The 20,216-nt window shown below is 34.0% G+C and overlaps 1 protein-coding gene across 5 annotated transcripts in view; it reads right to left on the reverse strand.

Annotated features, from left to right (window-relative positions):
- Fur1 (Furin-like protease 1) overlaps positions 1 to 20,216 on the reverse strand; it is a 173,982-nt gene that overhangs the window by 147,474 nt on the left and 6,292 nt on the right. For 2 of the 5 annotated variants that reach the window (XM_089476495.1, XM_089476492.1), the window contains exon 2: positions 8,423 to 8,503. The exons of the other annotated variants lie outside the window; for them this stretch is intronic. The gene's annotated coding sequence lies outside the window, so the exon portion shown is untranslated. The remainder of the gene's footprint in view (positions 1 to 8,422; positions 8,504 to 20,216) is intronic. 5 annotated transcript variants of the gene reach the window in all.

Genomic DNA, 20,216 nt, shown 5'->3' on the forward strand with positions numbered 1-20,216 from the left:
ATTAAATATTTTTCGTATCAATAACAATTATTGTTGGTAAATTGATTTTTACGCCAGTCTTAGACTAAATTAAATATATATTTATAATTGTCTAATACATATATCATTTTTTTTTTACATAATTGTCAGTTTATTTACTATAAGAAAGTTATGAAATATCATAAGTAATATCAGTAATATCAGTGAACTATTGCGAAAATTCGTTAGGTATTTATTTTTGTAAATTATTATTATTATTTTTTTTTATTCAAATTATTATGTGAGGTACATAAAGTATTTTATTTTAATATGATATTCTGCCAAAAATTACAGGGTGTCCTATGGCAGGATATTAACTTCGTTATCTTTAGCTAGCTCGACTATCGTATTTATTATCCCATTTCAGTTGTTGTTATTGTTGTTGTTGCTGTTGTTGATATTTATTCGCATATGCGAAAGTTAAATTGTGTAGAAATTCAAGTCGCGTCGTCATCTTTGGTTGCCCGTTAATCTCAAGTCTATATAGTTATTTTATGATGTTTGTTGGCTTTTATTTTATTATATGAAACACTCGTGACAGCTTCTTCTATTCCACTCATTTCTCTCTTTTGTCGGCCTCTTGGGACCAAGTGGTTGATATAAGGGGAGGCGATGCTATTAGCTTGCCAAGCAGACGTCGCGACATCGAAGACGTCTTTAGGTCTGCTGTGCATACTTTTTTTTCGTGTTTGTTTTCTATCTCCTCCATAAATTATTTTATTCGTTTAGACTTGTTTATTCAGTTTGACCAAATTAGTAAAATGATCTTTAAAACTTGTTATTGTGGCTGCATATAAAAAAGTTTATGCGGCATCCTTTAAAGGATTTTTGTATCTATTTTACTTTTTTGTTTTTTTTTTTGTTTTTTTGTGGGTTTTTCCAAATTAATTTCAAGAGTGATTTTTTGTGATTTTGGGACTTTGGGGTTTTGCTCAAGCTATGGCCTGCTTAGAATTGATAATAAGCTGCGGATACGCAATCAAAGCACGCTGCTAACTTGGCTGGTTATTTATATCTCTCAGCGCATATATATATATAAATGTAGAAAATAAATATACAATAAGAACAAAGATATATATTATGCAATATAATTTACAGTTCTTTGACAGATTCTAAAACATTTCTATATACCTAATGACTCAGAGACTTGAGGAAATCACATACAGATTATAGCAAGCACCTGGCACACCTTTGAGTATTATCTGATTTCATAGTTGATTAATTTTAACTACGGCACGAATATTCGGCAAGACTTGAACTTTAGATATTGCGTATAATTAGCATGACAAGCGAATCGCACGATTCCTGCTCCCGAGGCGCTGCACTGTTCGTGACAGACAAATCAAACAGGCAAACGTTTAACTGAAGTATACTTCAAACACACCGACTCACACACATACACACACACACCACCACACACCCACACACACAGGGAGAGTCACTCACATGCACATCCCACTGTCTGGCTATGTCCAAGTAGTGGCAAATTGTGCGTCGTCCTTTTCTTTTTGGCACGCAAAATCCTTAATTACATCCGTTTGCGGGTCGGCGCGTGTATCCGGACGCGTTAGCCGTTGGCCGTTAGGGAAAAACCCCGCAGTGGAAAACCGCAGTGAATAGCACGTGAATAACTGAACTGCCATCTAGTCACGTTGCCCAGCCCAGACACAACCACCCTCCACCATCTACCACTGCCACTAGTGGTTGTCTGCCTACTACAACTACTACTACTTCTCCTACTACTACTACTACAATTCAGCTACTCCTCTTTAGCCCTCCGTTCATGAGAGAGCATACAACAATTGCTTGTCACCAGCTGTCCACAGTTTTTCACAGTTTCCACACTTTTCTTCTGCTTCTTCCTGTCGCATTTTTCGCACGTATTGTCCACACTTTGAGTGGCTGCTGTCGTTTCCGAATAGAGTAGACCATCCAAAAATCCACCCTCGCTTCCAACGCACCCACCCACCATCCACTGCTGCTTGCTGTCACCTTGTACCCATTTGGGTCTCTGGCCAGGGCGGATAACTAGCAATGTGATTACTGCAGCGCCTGCTGCTGCACTCGACCTGCTGATTGTTAGCCACCTACTGTGTGCTATATATAGACTATATTGCTCCCAGTTGACTTGATATTAAATTGCTTAATTAGAGTGAAGTCGAAACGAGGGTTCGTCCAGCACATAGCTGATAGCTAGCTAGTAAGTCTGGCAGCGTTCCGTTCGTTAGTTTCATCAATTTGCTGCCATTGTTATCAAAATCGATAGTTAATTGAATTTACTCATATCTAAATGACATTTTGATCTATTTTTACGAGGGTGGGGCCTCATATGCCGCCATCGGTATAGCTGTAAATGTCAGAGCTATTGTCATTCCAAAAATGTATGTGTCTATGTACACGACAAACATATAAAGTGTATTAATGTTCTTCCTCAATTATTTCAACTGTCAGCAACGTATCTTAACCTTTGAACTTGAATGTTTTACTTGAATTTGTTTTTGAAACGCTTTCGCATTTTTCTTAAACAGTTCACAGTCCAGCTATACTTTTTCTTTTTATGAAAAGAGCGTTAGATTATTCAAGTCTTAACAGGAAAGAAGGCTTAACTATTTCAGATTATAAATTTAATAAAAAAAAATTTGATTATATGCCACTAAATGCCAAAGTCCATATGCCTTAAGAGATAATAATTTTCCAATTAAGTTTCATTATAGAAGCATTCTAATATAATATTCCAATTCGTTTTAAATTTTCTATTGAGCTTAGAAAAGCACTGAACTTTGTAGCTCTTGAATTGGCTTATTGGCTGCTATATATCAATATTATATTAATCTATAATCTTAATATAACTCTTAATATCGCATAAAAATAAATCTTTGTAAACCCAAATCATTTCAGCTATCTGATATAATACTGGAATCCACCGAAATCGAAACAAAAACAGAGAGAAAAGCCAAGACAATATTTTACGTTTATAGCTAATCTAATTACTTATAATCTAGTTAACAGACCAATAAGCAAATTGAATAAATGTACATTTTAATTATTTATTAACATTTTACAGTAATGGCCATATCTCATTTTATGTATTAAATAATAATAATAATAATATTAATAATAATGCTTGCATATCCATTTTTTTATGCAAAACGCAAAGAAATGCATTCATGCATATGAATATAATACAATACAATAAATTCCCATAGGAAAGAATATATATAGTATAATAAACAGCAAGAATTGAAAGTAAATAAGTAAAAACTAGTTTTGCCATTAAAATTGGCAGTTCATTAATTCACTCGAGGCAAACGCAAAAAATTAGCAACTAAATAAAATAAAGCAAAACAAAGATATACATAATTTAAATTAAAACACAAAAAACAAGCTGAAAAAAAAAAAAAAACAAAAAACATTTTATGAAACAAACAGAAACTAAACCGAAAGCCACATAAATTAAGCAACGAACCGCAATGAACCCGCCAACTGACCCCTTGGCAACCCTCCTGGCGACCCCTTTCACATGATATAGAGGCATCTGCTTGACCCTGCCGACTTTGTATTTGGCAGTCGCTGGGGATCGAGCTCTGGGTTTGTGCAGCCGTCGGCTGTTGCTGTTTTCATAAAACCTAATAAAGCTTTCATTGAAATTTTGTGTGTGCCCAACTTTCATTTGGTCGTCTTGTGCACAATATTATTAATAATGTGCCAAGGAAATGTGCCAGACACCCGGAGACCTCCTAACGCAATGCTGATTATAATTAGCATGTTAATCATCTTGTTGCTGCTGTTGATAATGATGATGCTCAGCTCAAAAGTCAGCAAAACAGGAAACGCCGCAATTCACATTATAAACTTTTGTCGACTATTTGTTTCTGTTGCTGATATTCCCATCCCACAGCCGCAGCTACATTCCACAATTTGTTTCGCCAGAGAGTTGCCAACTAGTTTCCAGTTTTTTTTCTCAATAGTTTTCCCATTTGCTAATTTCATAGCATTGTCAACATAGTTCTCAATGCGCTGCTGTATTAAATTCAAATGTCAAGTGCATACGATATCATACAATTAATTTCAAATGTCTAATTTGAATTGTTAATTCATTGTCATCAAGTGTAAAAACATAAAAAAAAAAAAAAACCAGAGGAAAAATAAAAATGTGCCATTTAACTTTCAATGGGATTTAACAAATCAAAATCGTTTTTTCCCTCGTTTTTGAAACGTTTTTAGCAAATTAAGTTTACTCAAACTTGTTTTTCTTCGAATCAAAAGCTAATGTTATTTTCAATATAGAATTTTCGAGCTCTAAAAAGCATTCTGTCTATTGGGCTTATCACATCATATTAGATTGTCAACGAAAATAGTCTTAGGGCTATTGAACTGCTGTTCTGTTCCACAAAATACTGCTGAAAAATTTATAAATAAAATACATAAATATTTATATTGCTAAAATAAAAAAAAATATATATATTCAAATTTTATTTTTTTAAATATCTTGTATAATAATTAAATAAACTAAAATATATATTTTTTATTTATTTATATGAGACATTTTATTTTTAATCAAATAAATGTTTTCGGATTTTTTAAAATTCCCTAACTTTCTTATCATATATTCTTTAGAATTACTTGCAGCTGTTAACTCAAGCCTATGCATGACCTTCTTTATCAATCATATTAATCAGTCTTAACCATCGCCTTGGCAACTATTTAGCCGCAGAGCGCAAATTATGAAGAAGAAGCAAAACAAAAATAATTACATAAATTAATTGACTCAAAAAACTGGAAATTTTTGAGGCGCAATTAATTGTCTTTAAGTATTTAATACATATACATATGTATATCTGTATGCATACGGGTATATACATATTTATATATTTGATCTGGACTGTGGCTACTTTGCAGTCAAATGCTAATTGCTACTGTCCGAGCAGCAGCCGGTTAATGTTGACGTCTACAGATTGCATTATAATACGAACCCCAAAAGTTCAATGGCATCTCTCCCGCTCATTCTCCCCCTCTGTCTCTCGGCCTATCTGTTCTTTATACAATCTCTGTGTTTTAACAACTCAGCTCAGTTGTTAAATTTGACACGTATTTGGGCAGCTTCTTTTGATATTTCTGTTTTGTTTTCTGTTCTTCCCTTTAAAGCATATTTCAGCATGTTAATAACTGGATGCTGATGATGAAGTAGATGATGATTATACAGTTTCTTTCAGACAGCTTTCTGGCAAACAAATCGCGCATAAAGGCATAAAGGAAGTTCCAGCGGTTATGTGTGTATGCAGGTGCGTGTGTGTGTGCTTGTGTGTGCCTGTGTGTGTATTCGCACAACATCTTAAACCAACTAGAACAAATATCATTTACAGCTTTTGACCCACTTTTATTTTCAGCCAAAAGCTTTTCATGCGCCACAGCCAACGGCGATTTCGAGACGTGTGTGCACAATTTTTTAATACCCTGCATTCGCTAAACATATACTCAAATGGAGTATATAGGCTCTGGGCAAATTGTAATGAATCGAATGATTCAAATATTATCGATTAGTCTTGCTTAGATCTTTCAATTACATATTTAATTATATAATGCAGAAAAATATTTATACATTAGCATTATAAATTAAATATAAATAAAAATTTATATATAAATAAATAAGTAATTATAAATAAATAGTTAGCTATAAATAAATAATTAAATATAAATAAATTTTTAAGCATGTGCAGATTTCAACAATCGAAAGATTCATTTCACACATACAACTGTAACTCTTTATTGGAAACAATTTATATCAAAGAAATTTACTTCCATCTCCATCTCCACGTACAGGGTATCTCGCAGTCGAGAGCTATTGTCTGAGGCCCTTCTGCTTTGATATTTCCTTGTGCCTATGAATATAATAGTAAAAGTGAATGAGGTTTTCGTCGTCCTGCATCTCCTCTGCTGCTGCTACTGTTGCTGCCACGGGGCTTTTTTTTCTGCAACTATTTTTTATGATGTTGCCCCTTGTGGCAGCCACTGCGGCCGCTGTCTTCGCGGCTATTAAATTTCAATTATTGTTACATTTTTTACACACACGCCGCAGCAACTGACGACAACTGTGTGAAATGGCAGTGGGAAGCGGCGGGAAGTGAGGAAAGCGGAATATGCTAAATGGAAAATGGAGCAAGCGCCGTTTTGGTTAGCAACTGACATGCAATTTTGCACTTATTGATGGACACGATATTACCCAATGCTAAAATTTGACATGTGCAGCATGTTGTTGTTGTCGTATTGACATTTGTTGCACAAACTGAAAATGTTTAGCCTCACGCAAACCAAACAAATTGCAGCCATAGGAAGTGGCACGAATTTTTATTTGATGTGCGCGTTTAATAGCAATTATCGATATAGCGCAAACTATCGTCGAAACTACAGTTATCGATTTTCATAAATTAACGCTGAAAGCAAAATTGAAAACTAGTCGAGACTGCTCGACTACGAAATCCCCTAAGCCCTACGAGGAACTGATATATTGTATCAGTAGTTCTTCACGTCATTTTACTCACATAAGAAACACACACACACAGACACACACAGGCACACATGGGCTGCAGTGTGTGTATAGTACGGGAGTTTAATACGTCAAAAACTTTTTTGTTGATGCACAAGTGACTAGTGTTTGAATACGCCTTAAACAAAAAGACAAAATCTCTTGGCTAAAATTTGAATTAATATTTTTCTCGAATCATTTCATTGAAACATTAATGCGATACATCAGAAATCTAAATTAATATATACACGAATATATATACATAAGAAAAAGTACATCTAAATCCCTGCTGAAATCAAATAAATAAAAGGCTGACTAATTTGTATGTGTAAAAAAAAAAAAAGAATAATTAACCAGTCCAATAAAAGTTTCAAATTAAAAGCAGATTATAAGGCAGACGACTTTCTAATGCTATGATGATGGATATTCGAGCAAGCCAGACAAAATGCTGTTGGGCGAGTTTTAGGCTTGAGCGGGCACACGAGCATTAGAGAAAAAAAAAAACAACAACAAAAACAACAACAAGGCCGAGACCATTGTAGCTCATTAAAGTCGACGACAAGAATGACATGGACAACACCTCAATGGCATTTTAATTGCAAAACTTCAGCGACAACAATAACAATAATAACAACATTGACTAAAGCAATTGCCATTCACCAGCCGCCAGCCGCCAGCCGAGTGCTGCCAATTTCCGCTTGAAGCCAAGTTCTTTTATATATATCTTCGTCTTGAAATTGATTTGCCGTGTTAAGATAAGACAACATTTTATTGTTTTATTGGCAGTGTTTGAGTACAAAAAGCTGGGCTTGTTTCACATTTATTGTTTCGAGTTCTCAGCTCGCAGCTAACCATAGTGTCTCTAGAGTTTAGTTTGCTTGCTGTGTTTTTTATTTTATTGTAAGCCGATCGAGCGTAAAAAGGTGAAGTCAGCCAAAACCAAAGCGGTTAACCTATAAAATGTCTACTGCTATCTGACAATATATATACATAAAAAGAGCATACATGTGTGTATACATATGTGCACACATATATACAAATCTACATCTAGTAGATACGTATATGGCTAAGCCATAGTTGTGGAAAAATAAGAAGCATCGTCAGAAGCCCGAAAGACGAAATGCAACTGAAAACTTGCTGACATTTTGGTTTATCCAGTTGACGACGATGCAGTTGTCGGTTTAGTTTTTTTAACCATTTTTTTTTTCTGTTTCTGTCTTCCCATATAGACTCGATTAAAGAAGCAGCTATTGGCAACATAATTCGACGATTTTATGTATTTCTTGCGGTCTGAGCGGCAACTAATTGAAACTAACTGCAAATTGCTGAAGCTGAGACAGCATTTATATGTATGTGATAAGATATGGATATGGTAAATGAAATTCATGAATATAAACTAAACTAAACCTTAGAAAACTAACTTTAAGCTTTGAGAAAAAAAAAAAAAAAAAAAACTAAAATTTATAGTTTGGTATAGATTTAACATGGCAGAACGAGTTTCTTTTAATTTCGTTTTTAATACAAATTTATGTGCTATACAATACTAGAGACAGAGAAGACCAAATTTTATTAAAAATAACTATTTTTATTTTTTTATACGGTTATGTAGCTTTAAAGCTTCTGCTGTATTTTATTTATTTCAATACATTCATTGAATAAATATAAGGTAAAATAGAACTCTAATTATATAAATATATTATGAGCATTTCTGTGAAACCCTTCAATTTAGTTCTATATTCTGGCTTAGCTTAGCTCAATTATCCAGCTGCACAGTCTTTAAGCATTCATCGACTTTGCTCAGCACTAAGCAGCAAAAAAGCCGCAACCTAACAATTTGCAACGAAAACTCTTGAAAACTTCCTAGAAAATGCAAATATTTACCTGGTTAAGTACAGCAACAACAACAAAAAGAAGATAAAGGAGTTGTGCTGCAGCTGTCCAAAGGAAAAACGGTTTGCTCACCTGCAAAGAAAAGAAAAAACACTTTTAATGCAAGTCGTATAATTTTAATAATGTAATAAGGAATCGAGGAGCATCAAGTCAAATTACGTACGTTAAGCAGCGCTTTTCTTGGAAATTCACAAACAAACTAAAAACGAGAGGAAAAAGGGTTTAAAAATAACACACTCAACTAATTAGTTGAAACGGGCGACTTCTCGAGCTGCAGATCCACGATGGTTGAGATTGAACGAGGATCTGAATGGCGATTGAGGTCTGCTCTGTGGATCTGTGGATCGTCTTATCGCGAACATGTAATTTAACTAAATATGGATGCATGAATAAATTCAATGGCATAATGAAGATAAACGCACTAAACCAAGACGCGAGACGTTGCCAAACGCAGAGAGTAACAAAAGCCAAAGCCAAACAGCAAAACAAAGAGCATATATGCCAAACAATGGCATACCCTGTATTCAAATTGGAATATTTAAAAAAATGGTGCCAGATTTCTTTGCAAACGATGTCGTTCACATATCGACATAACCTGCTATGCGATGTGATCAGATTAAATTATATTAAATCGTATATACATATATATGATGTAAACCATGAATGAAATACTCTGACTAAGTCTCATCAATTTTATGCAATAATGGCTAAGGGATTTATTTAACTTTAGTGCAGAGCTCAACAGAGCTTCATATATCCCGTTTGGCTTTTAGAGCTGCTGCTGGGTATCGAAAGAAATAATACTAACAACAAGAAGCAGCAACTGGCTGGCATGCCACAGATTATCGTGGCACGCAGACGCTGGGCAAACTGGCGGCGGCAACTTTTGGCCACGACAAGCTCATTTGAGCTGAAAATCCAAACAAAGGCATATTTAAATGTTTGGCAACATTTCGCGAGGCAGAAGGACAACACGCAGCAGCAGAAGCCGCAGCAGCAGCAGCATCAACTACTTGTAACTGTGTGTGCGGGTGTGTGTATTGAGTGTGGCTGCAGCAAAACTCCTTTTCGCTGTTAATTTGCCAAACAATTGGAAGATAGCCAAGGCAAACGGCCCGACCTTAAGAGCAACAACAACAACAACAATAACTACATCAGCTGCAGCAGCAGCAACAACAAAAGGAAGCCAACTAACAAGTCAACCAAACCATAGCTAGACGGAATGACGACGCGCCCCAAGGCGGTGCCTCATGTTGCAACTGTTGTTGTTGTTGCTGCTGTTGTTGTTGCTATTGCTGTTTCGACTGCTGCTGCTGGTGCTGCGGTTCTTGTTGCAGTTGCATATTTTGGCGTGCACGTTTTGCTTGTTGACTGTTGCCCGTTGTTGGCCAACAAATATGCCAAACAGCCAAGCAGAGGGGCCCGACCAGAGCCAACCACCAAGCAACTCTTAAGACCAAAAATAAAAAACAAAAATAAAATGAAACGAGTTGCGCCACATCCCGCAGAATAACAAACATCGCCGAGCGCCAACAACTCCAAAAACTGCAAACTTGATTTACAAAAACAAGCCGGAGCGCGCGCCAATCTCAACAACTTTGAGTTAACAACCAAGTCGAACTTTTAATGCTCTCACCACAAGACACACACACACAAGTCTTGGTTAATTATGTACGCTGAAAGTTTTTGCGGCATGCCGGTATGCCAAGCATCTCATATAACTCATTTAAAAAAGCTCGAAGAATTCGCTGCAGAATCTCTAAGAAGAACAAACTATAGATATACTATATAATATTAAGAAATAACTAGAGTTAAACAATTTAGTTTCATTTAACTCCCCAAGATACTATAAACTGTAAGAATTGGAATTATAGAGAAGAATCGAAGGAGTAGAATTTTTGTAGAGCTCTTAGATTAGATATTGTTTGGTAATAAAATCAAAATACGATGATGCTGCAGTTTCATTTGTTTGTCGCTGTCTTTTTATCTTTCTTTTACTTTTTGTCTGCTGTTGTCTACCTTTGGCTTTCTTCTTTGCTCCCCAGTCCCCTGCCTATCTGCCCTCCGTCTGTTCTGTGCTGCTGTTTTATCTTTAATTATGTTCGCCTTTCTGTAGCTCCACATATCTACGCTTTATACACTTCTTTCTCTCTTCTTTCTTTTCATCTATTTCGAACTTTTGTCTGCTCTTTTTTTTCGAAATATTCCTTTAGATATTTCAATCAATTTATATTTATATTATTTAATTAATTTGTAAACCATATTTTGAATTCTGTCATACCCTTTGCCTAGGGTATAATAATAAACGAAGGTACTACAGAGCCGGCGCTCCAATAAAAAAAAAAAAAAGAAGAAGAAGAAAAAAAACTGGTTCCCTTTGGCTTAATCCGGCATTCTTTTTGGCCAGTTCGTGATTAACTGTGGACAGTTCAACGGAAGGCCACAGAGGGGAGTATGGGATGGGCAGATGGAAAGAGTTGAATGCGATTCAGCGATCGTCAGAGATTTGCTGCATGTAACTCAATCGCTGGCGCTGATCATTAGGCTTTTATGTTGGCCAGGCCAAGTTAACTGCCCGACCGACTGGTCGGTCTTTCCGTCCGTTCGTCTGTTTAAAAGTCGATTTCAAGTTCAGACAATGGCAGCGCTGATTGATGCGACTCATCACAGATGGAGCGACGGAGAGGGCGATGCAAAGGGAGAGAGATAGGGACGGAGAGGTAGAGAAGTGGGAAAGCCAAAACCGGGCGCTATTGCATTTTAAACAATGCCAATACGCTGACTCCCAACATGGCTAAGTAGTTGGGTTCCTGTTCAGGAACTAATACATATATATATATATATAACGTATATACATATATATCTATGGACTCACACGTACACATAAATTCCGTTTTCTGGCCTTTTGTTCAGCGAGTTTTGTTGCTCTTTTCTGCCAAAACTAATGACTACAATTTTTGGGGCGTTTGCCTTCTGATGGAGATTGATTTTTTGATTTGGTTGGGGTTCTGTTAGGCTTTGTGCCTGGCGCCGCTCTCATATTATATATATATATTTATATGTATATATATATATATATATATATATATATATATATATATATATATATATAAGGACAGCCACGATGGATGGCAGAGCTGATTTGATTATTTACTTGCCACAAAAATCAATTTGACGGGCTTTTGGCGCTGTGAGAGCAATTTTTTTGAATTTTATACGTGACTTTTGGCTCACAAAGGGGATAGAAGTTAAGTTTTGCTTAAGACAAGAGAAACCCGTGTATTATGCGGTTATTGTGGTTAGATAAGTGTGAGGAGCTATATTGCTGCCAATTTTAGTTTTTAATCAGAAAACTTTAGACAGACGCCAAAAGTGTGAAAACATAACAAATTAACTTTGGTAAATGTTAAGTTAGAAGTTTATAAATATTATTATGTAAGCAAACTTATAATATTTATCGTATAGCACATATTTGTGAAAGCTAGAACTATCAAGAAATTCATATATATTTAAAATATATATATATATATATATCGTGTAATAGTACACTTATACACTTCATCAACATACATATATTAAAACACAAACACAATGCATATAAAGAGCATTATTACACCACAGAATACTCTGTTAGAATAGTTGCAAAAAGAAATGAGCAAAGGCCAACAACCACAGAGGCAAGAAAGTTAATTTCAACAAAGAACTATGACACACCACCGGAAGTTCAATAAACCACAATGCAGTCAAAGAAAAATATAGAATTGAAATAAATTAAAATAGCAACAACAAACATTTATGAAAACAATGCACATGAGCAGAGATTGTAATGGAGCTTCGCTTTTAACAAAATATTTTATTATTATGTATCTATGTGTGTGTGGCTGTGTGTGTTTGTTTGTTTTTTCGAGCAGCACGTGGAAATTGCGTAGCTTAACGAACAAGCCACAAAACAAAAAAACTTTATGGAAGATAGGTCGACCCCTGCTATAAAGCATGTAAATCACTCACGCGCAACTGGCAGACAAATTTTTAACACAAGAGCTCACCCGAAAAAAAGTAAACTGGTAAAAATTGTAAAATACAACAACAAAAGCCAATGGGCCACTGAGTAAGTGGGGTCAACGGAGCGGGTCAGTGCAGAGCAGCAACGCTCGAGCGTTGCCCATTTGGAGGAGGATGCAACGCAACACCAATGGGCAAACGGTTTCGGCATCAACTAAGCGCCTTATGACTTATTCATATTTCTGTGTAATTATGTTGATGCATACAAATTAATGACACTTTAATTAGGCGGCAGCAACGTCCGCAGCAGCAAATGCAACAATAACAGCCGCAAAGCGCAATTTTATAAAGCAACATTATCAACATTAATTAAATGCCGCAGCACAACTGTTTAACAATGGGCACTAAGTGAAAGAGCCAAAGTCGAATATTGTATATCCTAAAAAAAGCTATTTCTCTTCGTAAAAGAAGTTTTAAATACGAATAAAATATATGTATGTGTTTCTGTATTATAATTATAATATTATTAAAATTAGAATCTACAACAAATCTTAATACAAACAATTTTTTTTTTTTTTTGAATAATGAGGCTAATTAAACTTTATTTACATTTTAATATAACATGTTAACATCGTTTCTCAATTTTATTCAAACAAAAATTAAATAAAATATATATTTGTATTTATTTAATAATAATAATATTTATATTTATTTAATAAAGTTTTCATAAAAAAAAAAAAAAAAACAAAAAAACATTCGGAATTGTTCTCAAATAATAATATAATATATAATATATTTATATCAAAGACCTCATATGTGTTACAATTATTATTGGTTATACATATATTGGTTTCACATTTGAAAGAACTATACCATACCATGAGTTCTTCTTAAATCCAGTTAGCTGCCAAACTGACCTAATTAAACACCTATCTCAATATATTCAATAGAGCATTAAAGTGTCAAATGTAAATGAAAACAAAAAAGCGCACAGAGTGTCAAAAGACATGTCAACTGCAAGCAACAGCAAAAAGGCTGAACCCAAAAATGTTGCAACTGGTGAGCTAGAGATGGGTGCGTGTCGTGAATATGATTGCATGTTGTACGATGTACTGGATTTTAAATTTTGAGATTTGTTTATAAACAACACATTGTAATATACATCGTGACACGAAAATATTGTGAGCAATACATTTATAGAAAAATTCATTTTTGATTAATGATCGTATTGGTATATTAACACGCCCTCATCTCTATATCATGCTTTTGGTTTTTTTTAAACCTTAACACTGGGGGCTGACAACTCTGTTGCAGCTGTAAGTGCAAGGGAATGGGTGAAAATGTCAACGGCAGTAAACTTAAATTTTTTATAGACACATACAAATATATATATATTTCACATATACAAGGGACGACAAAGCGGAACTTTATTTCAGCATAAAGTTTTATGCAAGAATATGTAACATCTAGAAGATGGCGTATTCATGTATACATTCAAAATAATCTAGCCTATTGATAATAATAATTAATAACAGCATAAGAAACTGCTGTATAATAATTAACATTAGTGTACATATATTAGTGTATAATATAATAATTAGTGTACATAATTTATCAAGCTTATCATTCGCTAGCCTTATCAAGCGTATATTCTTGAGCAGTGTAATGAGGTAATCCGACAATCTGTCTCTCTATCACTCCCAGTCTGACTCTCCGTCTGTTTCTCATTCTCCTTCTTGTCTATATGTATGCAGCAGTAAACATTTGGTATACATATTCAAGTAAAACGATGCTAGAGTATTTGAAACAGGTGAGAGTGCTCCCATTGATCACTTAAAGCTCGACTGCAACGACCCCTACCTGTCGCCGGGCTCAACATTTGAGCGCAACCTAGGGTTTGAGTGAAAGTCGCCCTATATAAAGGGCAGAGGCTGCAGCATTTCTTCAGTCGTCCGTCAGTTGTGCAGCGCAGTAAAGTGAAGTGAAGTGTCTGATCGTTCAGCTAAACCATAAAGACTTAGAGAAATACTTGTTGGAAATACTTTGAGGAAATACTTAGGAGAAGTACTTAGAACAAATATATATGCATATGCATCTATAACAGTTCTCAAAAAACAAACAAAAATAATATAATTTTTTAATCTACAGATTGTAGGGTATTTTGTAGTCCACGAAGCTTAGACATAAGGTTCTTACTTGTTTTATATACATGAGTTATTGCATTAAATGCAAAACAAGTTTGCGGAGCTGCTCTTTTTCAACTTCAACTTCAACTGCAACTGGGACTGCGACTGCGACTTTATCACTGCGGCTCATTATCGATTATAATAATAGACAAGTCTGAAGTTATTACATTAAGGACCCGGAGTTTTTATGGCAACCTATCAATGACCGAGGCAAACTGGCTATTATAAATACATAAATAGCTTAAGAGAACCTAACGGATCGTCATCTATAAAAGAAGGTTCTATAAAAATAAATGGACAATTTTATGAGTCCAACTTCAGCTTTATGGTGAAATATTTGAAATCAAGTAAAATGCTAATTACATTTTTATATTTCCCATTTGTTTGAGCTATGAACTGCTGTTCTTTATTTAATTATACAAATTGATTGTCATTTACATTTTAGCTGACTCTGTGAATGTCAGAAGGCAGAAAAGTTCTGATATATTATACTTATAATAAATTCTACCTTTCTATAATTCTCATTTACAATTTTGAATATTAAAACTGTTATTTAAAAGTAGATAAGCACAGAAGCAAGAAGTACAGAAGCAAACTTGTTGCATTACATATAAATATAAGAGTAAATGGAAAATCACTCGAATACTCGTTAAACCAACTAACTAAATCACTCACTTGTCGAAATGAATCAAGAAAAACAGCTGCGCTAACTAATCCAAAAGGTAATTAAAAGTAATTAGCAGTAGCACTTAAAGCACTCATTGATTGAAAACAATTTAGGTTTCTTTTTTTACTTTTCTTGTTTGTTTTAAGTGCGAAACATCCAAAAACTATTGAAGTACACAGCCATCCAACTATATCCCCGATTGTGGCATATTTCAACTATTTTTAAACGACTGACACATGCAGTGAAAACAATTTGTCTTAGTCATCAACGCACTCTTGCTGTAGCCTTAATACGAAAAGAAATCGACTCATTGAAGAACTTGAGAATCGTGACGGACAGACTTCCTTTTCTCTCTCAGATCTCGGAACAGGCCTTACAATGCGCATTTTTCAAGTTTATTATGTGAACATTTATCATTGCATTGAGTTCAAACAAAATGCAACAAATAAATTGAAATTCATTCAAGTAGTTTAGAACTAAATAAGAAATATATAAAATTGTACTGCTGAAGAGGAAATACCCTGCACTGATAACATTTGCTAAATTTAAATATGCCAAAAACTTAATTCTAGATATTTGAGATAGCACAATAACATTATTAAAATCTTTCAATGAGATACGAACCTGATAATTCGAAACAAAAAGGTCCTATGAAGCAAACAAGCAACAAGCTAACAAAATATTACAAAAATATATATATCATATGCTATATATATATGTACATATATTCAAGCTAAACTGCATCATATATCGATAACACACTACGTTTGTAGTGTACGTAAATATGTATATAACAACCGCAAAAACGTTGCACCACAAAACAAAATAGAAATCAAGGTTCAGTTTTTTCTATTGAATCCATTTTATTTTATATATATATATATATATATATATATATATATATATATTTTTTTTTTTTTTATTCAATAATATTGCGAATGCTGTGCTCCGTCTGAGGCGAGGGAGAAACCTGGGCGGAGTCTTTCTGATTGTGTACAGCAACAAAATCAATGTAAACAAATCGCGTGCGCACTCAACAACAACAGCAACAACAACAAATACTGAGGTGTGTCTGTGTATGGGTGTGAGAATAGACTAAGGATAAGTTAGGGTAGAATGCAGGGCGTTGGTTTGGTTTCACTATATATATATATATATATATATATATATATATACGATATGTAAGCGAAAACTAAGAACAATGTCATGCAATCAACTTTAGGCCAAGTGCAGTCAGCCAAAAAAAAAAAAAACGCACAGGCAACAACAATTCACAAAACTAAAAACAAAAATTGTTAAAATGAAGCAAACGCAGGATAGTCGAAGGGGTAAACGGCTGCAAAATCAAGCTAAAAAGCATAATGAAAAATGTTCGTTGAGTGCTTTTGTGTGGATATATATATATATTTGTGTGTGTGTGCGTTCTTTTCTTTTTTTTTTTTTTTTTTGTGAACGTCATAAGGTGCACAATTTATTGTTGCAAGTTGCACTTTTTCCACATTTTGTGTGCTATAAATTTTATCGAATTTCTTCTCATTTTATTTTTCTAGAATTTTGTATCGATTTAAGTTGAGAATTTAATACGTAAAAGTTGTCTTCTTTTTGCCTTATGTCGATTCCAGTTTGTTTATCTGCCTTTCATTATGCAAGCATGCTTCATTTATGCAAATTTGTGGGAAGTTGTTGTCTGCTGAACTGTGGAAATTATTCAAATTGAAGTAGAGTAAAAATAAGAGCATTCAGCAACGAACGATCAATGAATTTCAGCTTTTCAATTGATTCAATTTCAAAGTGAATTCCTTAACAAATGATTCATCCCGGCTGTAAATCAGAAAATTTTATAATAAGAAAATAACAATAATATAATATATAATAACAAAAATTATGAATTAGATTTTATATATTTTTATGAATAATTTAGAATAGTATCATCGATAAAATTAATCGATAAAGTTATATACAAATATTTAGTAATTCATATACTTCTAGTTAGTTAGTTTTACTGGTTAGTTTAACTGGCAAATAAGTTAGAAAAACTCTTATTAGTTAGCTCAAAAAATATCAATATTTCTATATTGTATTTGTACTTTACATATCGATATCGTTATCGCCATATCCGCAACCTTCGACTATTTGTGCGATTGCTTATTCACTTCGAAATATTAATTACAATAATTTTCTTGATAAACTAGTTATTAAGTCATCGCAACTAGTTAATAGAAATAGTACGAATGTATTTTTTAATATGCTCAGCTCACAACATCATTGCCTATCGTCTTTTATAGTATCTCAATATCGAAGTGCAATGAAGCGGCACATGAATTTTTTGCCACTTGGCACAAAGTAATTCGATTACATTTGCCATGCCAGTAGGCCATATGATTAATTACACGCCATAATAAGCGTGCTATAAGAGTGCGTCTATATGTGTGTGTGTGCATGTATATATGCATCTGGCGGCTTTACAAGCAGTGATACAATTTCAATGTTCTGCACTCGGTTTCACGTACAGCTTTTTAGAGCATTTTTACTTTCTCTGCTGTTGTCAATCGAGTTACAGTTTTTTTTACCGATATTTTTCCTTTGATACCCTGTACCTAACAAAGTTAGTGAAGTATATACATGGCACAGATATGCATAAAATCCGAATATTGTTTTTCTTTGTTTTAATAATTAATATATAAATATAAAATATTTTTCTGTTAGCTCAAATACATGTTAAAAAAAAAACTTTTTTAACCAATAAATATCAATATACAAATTAAAAATAAAATCAATTTGTGTACTCTACTTTGGCTGTTCTAGCAAGAAAAGTCACAGAACAAGCAGCTATAGGGTATCTCCTAGTCAAGCACTCTTACATTTTTAGCAATGCACTCGCACAGATTGCTAAAAACTTTGCGTTTTTCTTTTTTAGTGCACTCTTCCATGTATATATATTTTTTTTCCCCATTTTTGTTGGATGAGCCGCCATCTAATTTAAGGTATGAGCACTCAGATGTGTGTCGGTTTTGTGGTTTATTGGCTATGGATTTAGCACAAACACACACAGACACAAGCGCACTGACACACACACACACACACACACACACAGAGTAGAATTCAATGTTGTTCCCATAAATGCGCCGCACTGCAATTTTATATACATTTCGTTTCTTTAAAATTTTTTGCTCTTTGTTCGGCAAGTGAATTGAGTAACGGGTCAAGGTTGACAGAGCGCGCAATTCTGTTATTTATAAAACCACATAACGCACATACATATCTTACATATATATACATGTATATATATACATTTATATATGTGTGTATCTGTGTGTGTGTGTGTGCTGCTGCACGTTCTTTTTGCGGAAACTCTGTGAACTTACATGGCATTTTAAGCCAGTTGCCAAAAAGCAGGGAACAGCAAATATTAACTATGACATTTATGACACACTTTTCTTACTTGGCTGCAAAAATTACATAGAACTTGCAAGCAACTAAAACAAGAAGAAGAAGATGACGAAGAACACAGAGGAGGCACAAACAACAACAATTGCTGCAACTCAACAGAGTGCAAACAACAACAATTTATTGTCACGTGCCAAAAAGTACATACAGCATATAAAGCAGTGTATAACTTTGCCAAACAAGCAAAGCGAGTGCAAAACAAGTGAAAGAAGTTTATATATGTCGATTTAGCCAAATATAGCCGAATGTCGATATGCCCTTACAAAAACAAAATTGTGAAAATGTTTGAAATATTGACTGTATTCAAATAAGAATGAAATATTACGGCATGATTTTGTAAGAAATATCGATAACATATTCGATTAACTCTAAATCGATATTAAAGTCGATAAATACTGAGCAATACAATTTCTACTGATTATAGCTGAATAGCTGATTAAATCATACATTTTTAGGCAATACAAATTCATCTCAAGCACTTTAGATAATTATGTTATGTTTAAATAAAATGTTCTAATTGTAAATCATTTTTAATAAATCGATTGTGAATCCCTTTAATCGATAAGTTTTGATTTTTAGTTAAACTTTTAAAAATTGTTTCCAAGCTTTCAAGAAATAAATATTGACAATTTGTAAGGAATCTTCTTAGAGAATATTAGCTTTCATAGCTAAATTGAAATGACAAACTACTGCAGATACTCTACAGTACTAGTACTATACTATACTCTAATACAATATTCTATAGTAATATAGCTAATCATTCTTATTTTCTTAAGACTTCTAGTGAGCTTCATTGAATGGAAGCTTGACATTGAATGGAAATGTATTGAAACCATTTACATACCCATTAGATAGAGTATTAACGCAAATACAATGACAACTTCTTGGCATTGCTTTCAAAAGTTACTCACCGAAAACAAAAAATACAACAAACATAAACACACACACACACGCACACATACAAATCCAAGCCGAACGAAGATGTCACAGTGAATGCCATAAATTTTGTGATATCACATAAATATTTTCCCGCTCACCCCCTGCTCAAGCAACCAACTCCATGCGACGCTTTAAAGTTTGCATTGTTCGTATTTGCATATGAAATCAAGTGTTAAAATGCAGAAGCTCAAGTATTTCTTTGAAAAGTAATTGAGTGGCGAGCTGAGAAGGGCAGACAGCTGTGGCTCATGTGCATTTGCAAAAGGTTTGCGCCATGAAGGAAATAACTATATAAATATATATAAATAAATACAAATTCATGCACAGCTGCTTCGTTTATGTAGCTATTATATATTTTATATAACTTTTATGTTATCATTTGTAGCTTGATAGCTGCCAAAAATGTTTTTGCCTCAAATATATTTTTGCCTGCTTTCGATGCACTTTACAAAGTTCCTTTTGCATGAACAGTTTGCCAGCATTGATAACAATCTGAAGCAGTGTTGAAAAGTGCCAGAAGAGAACAACTAGACGTATATTAGGA

This window comes from Drosophila arizonae, chromosome 2 (assembly GCF_054131065.1).
Source record: "Drosophila arizonae isolate 15081-1271.41 chromosome 2, UAZ_ARI_1.0, whole genome shotgun sequence".
In the NCBI taxonomy this organism is placed as follows: Eukaryota; Metazoa; Arthropoda; class Insecta; order Diptera; family Drosophilidae; genus Drosophila; species Drosophila arizonae.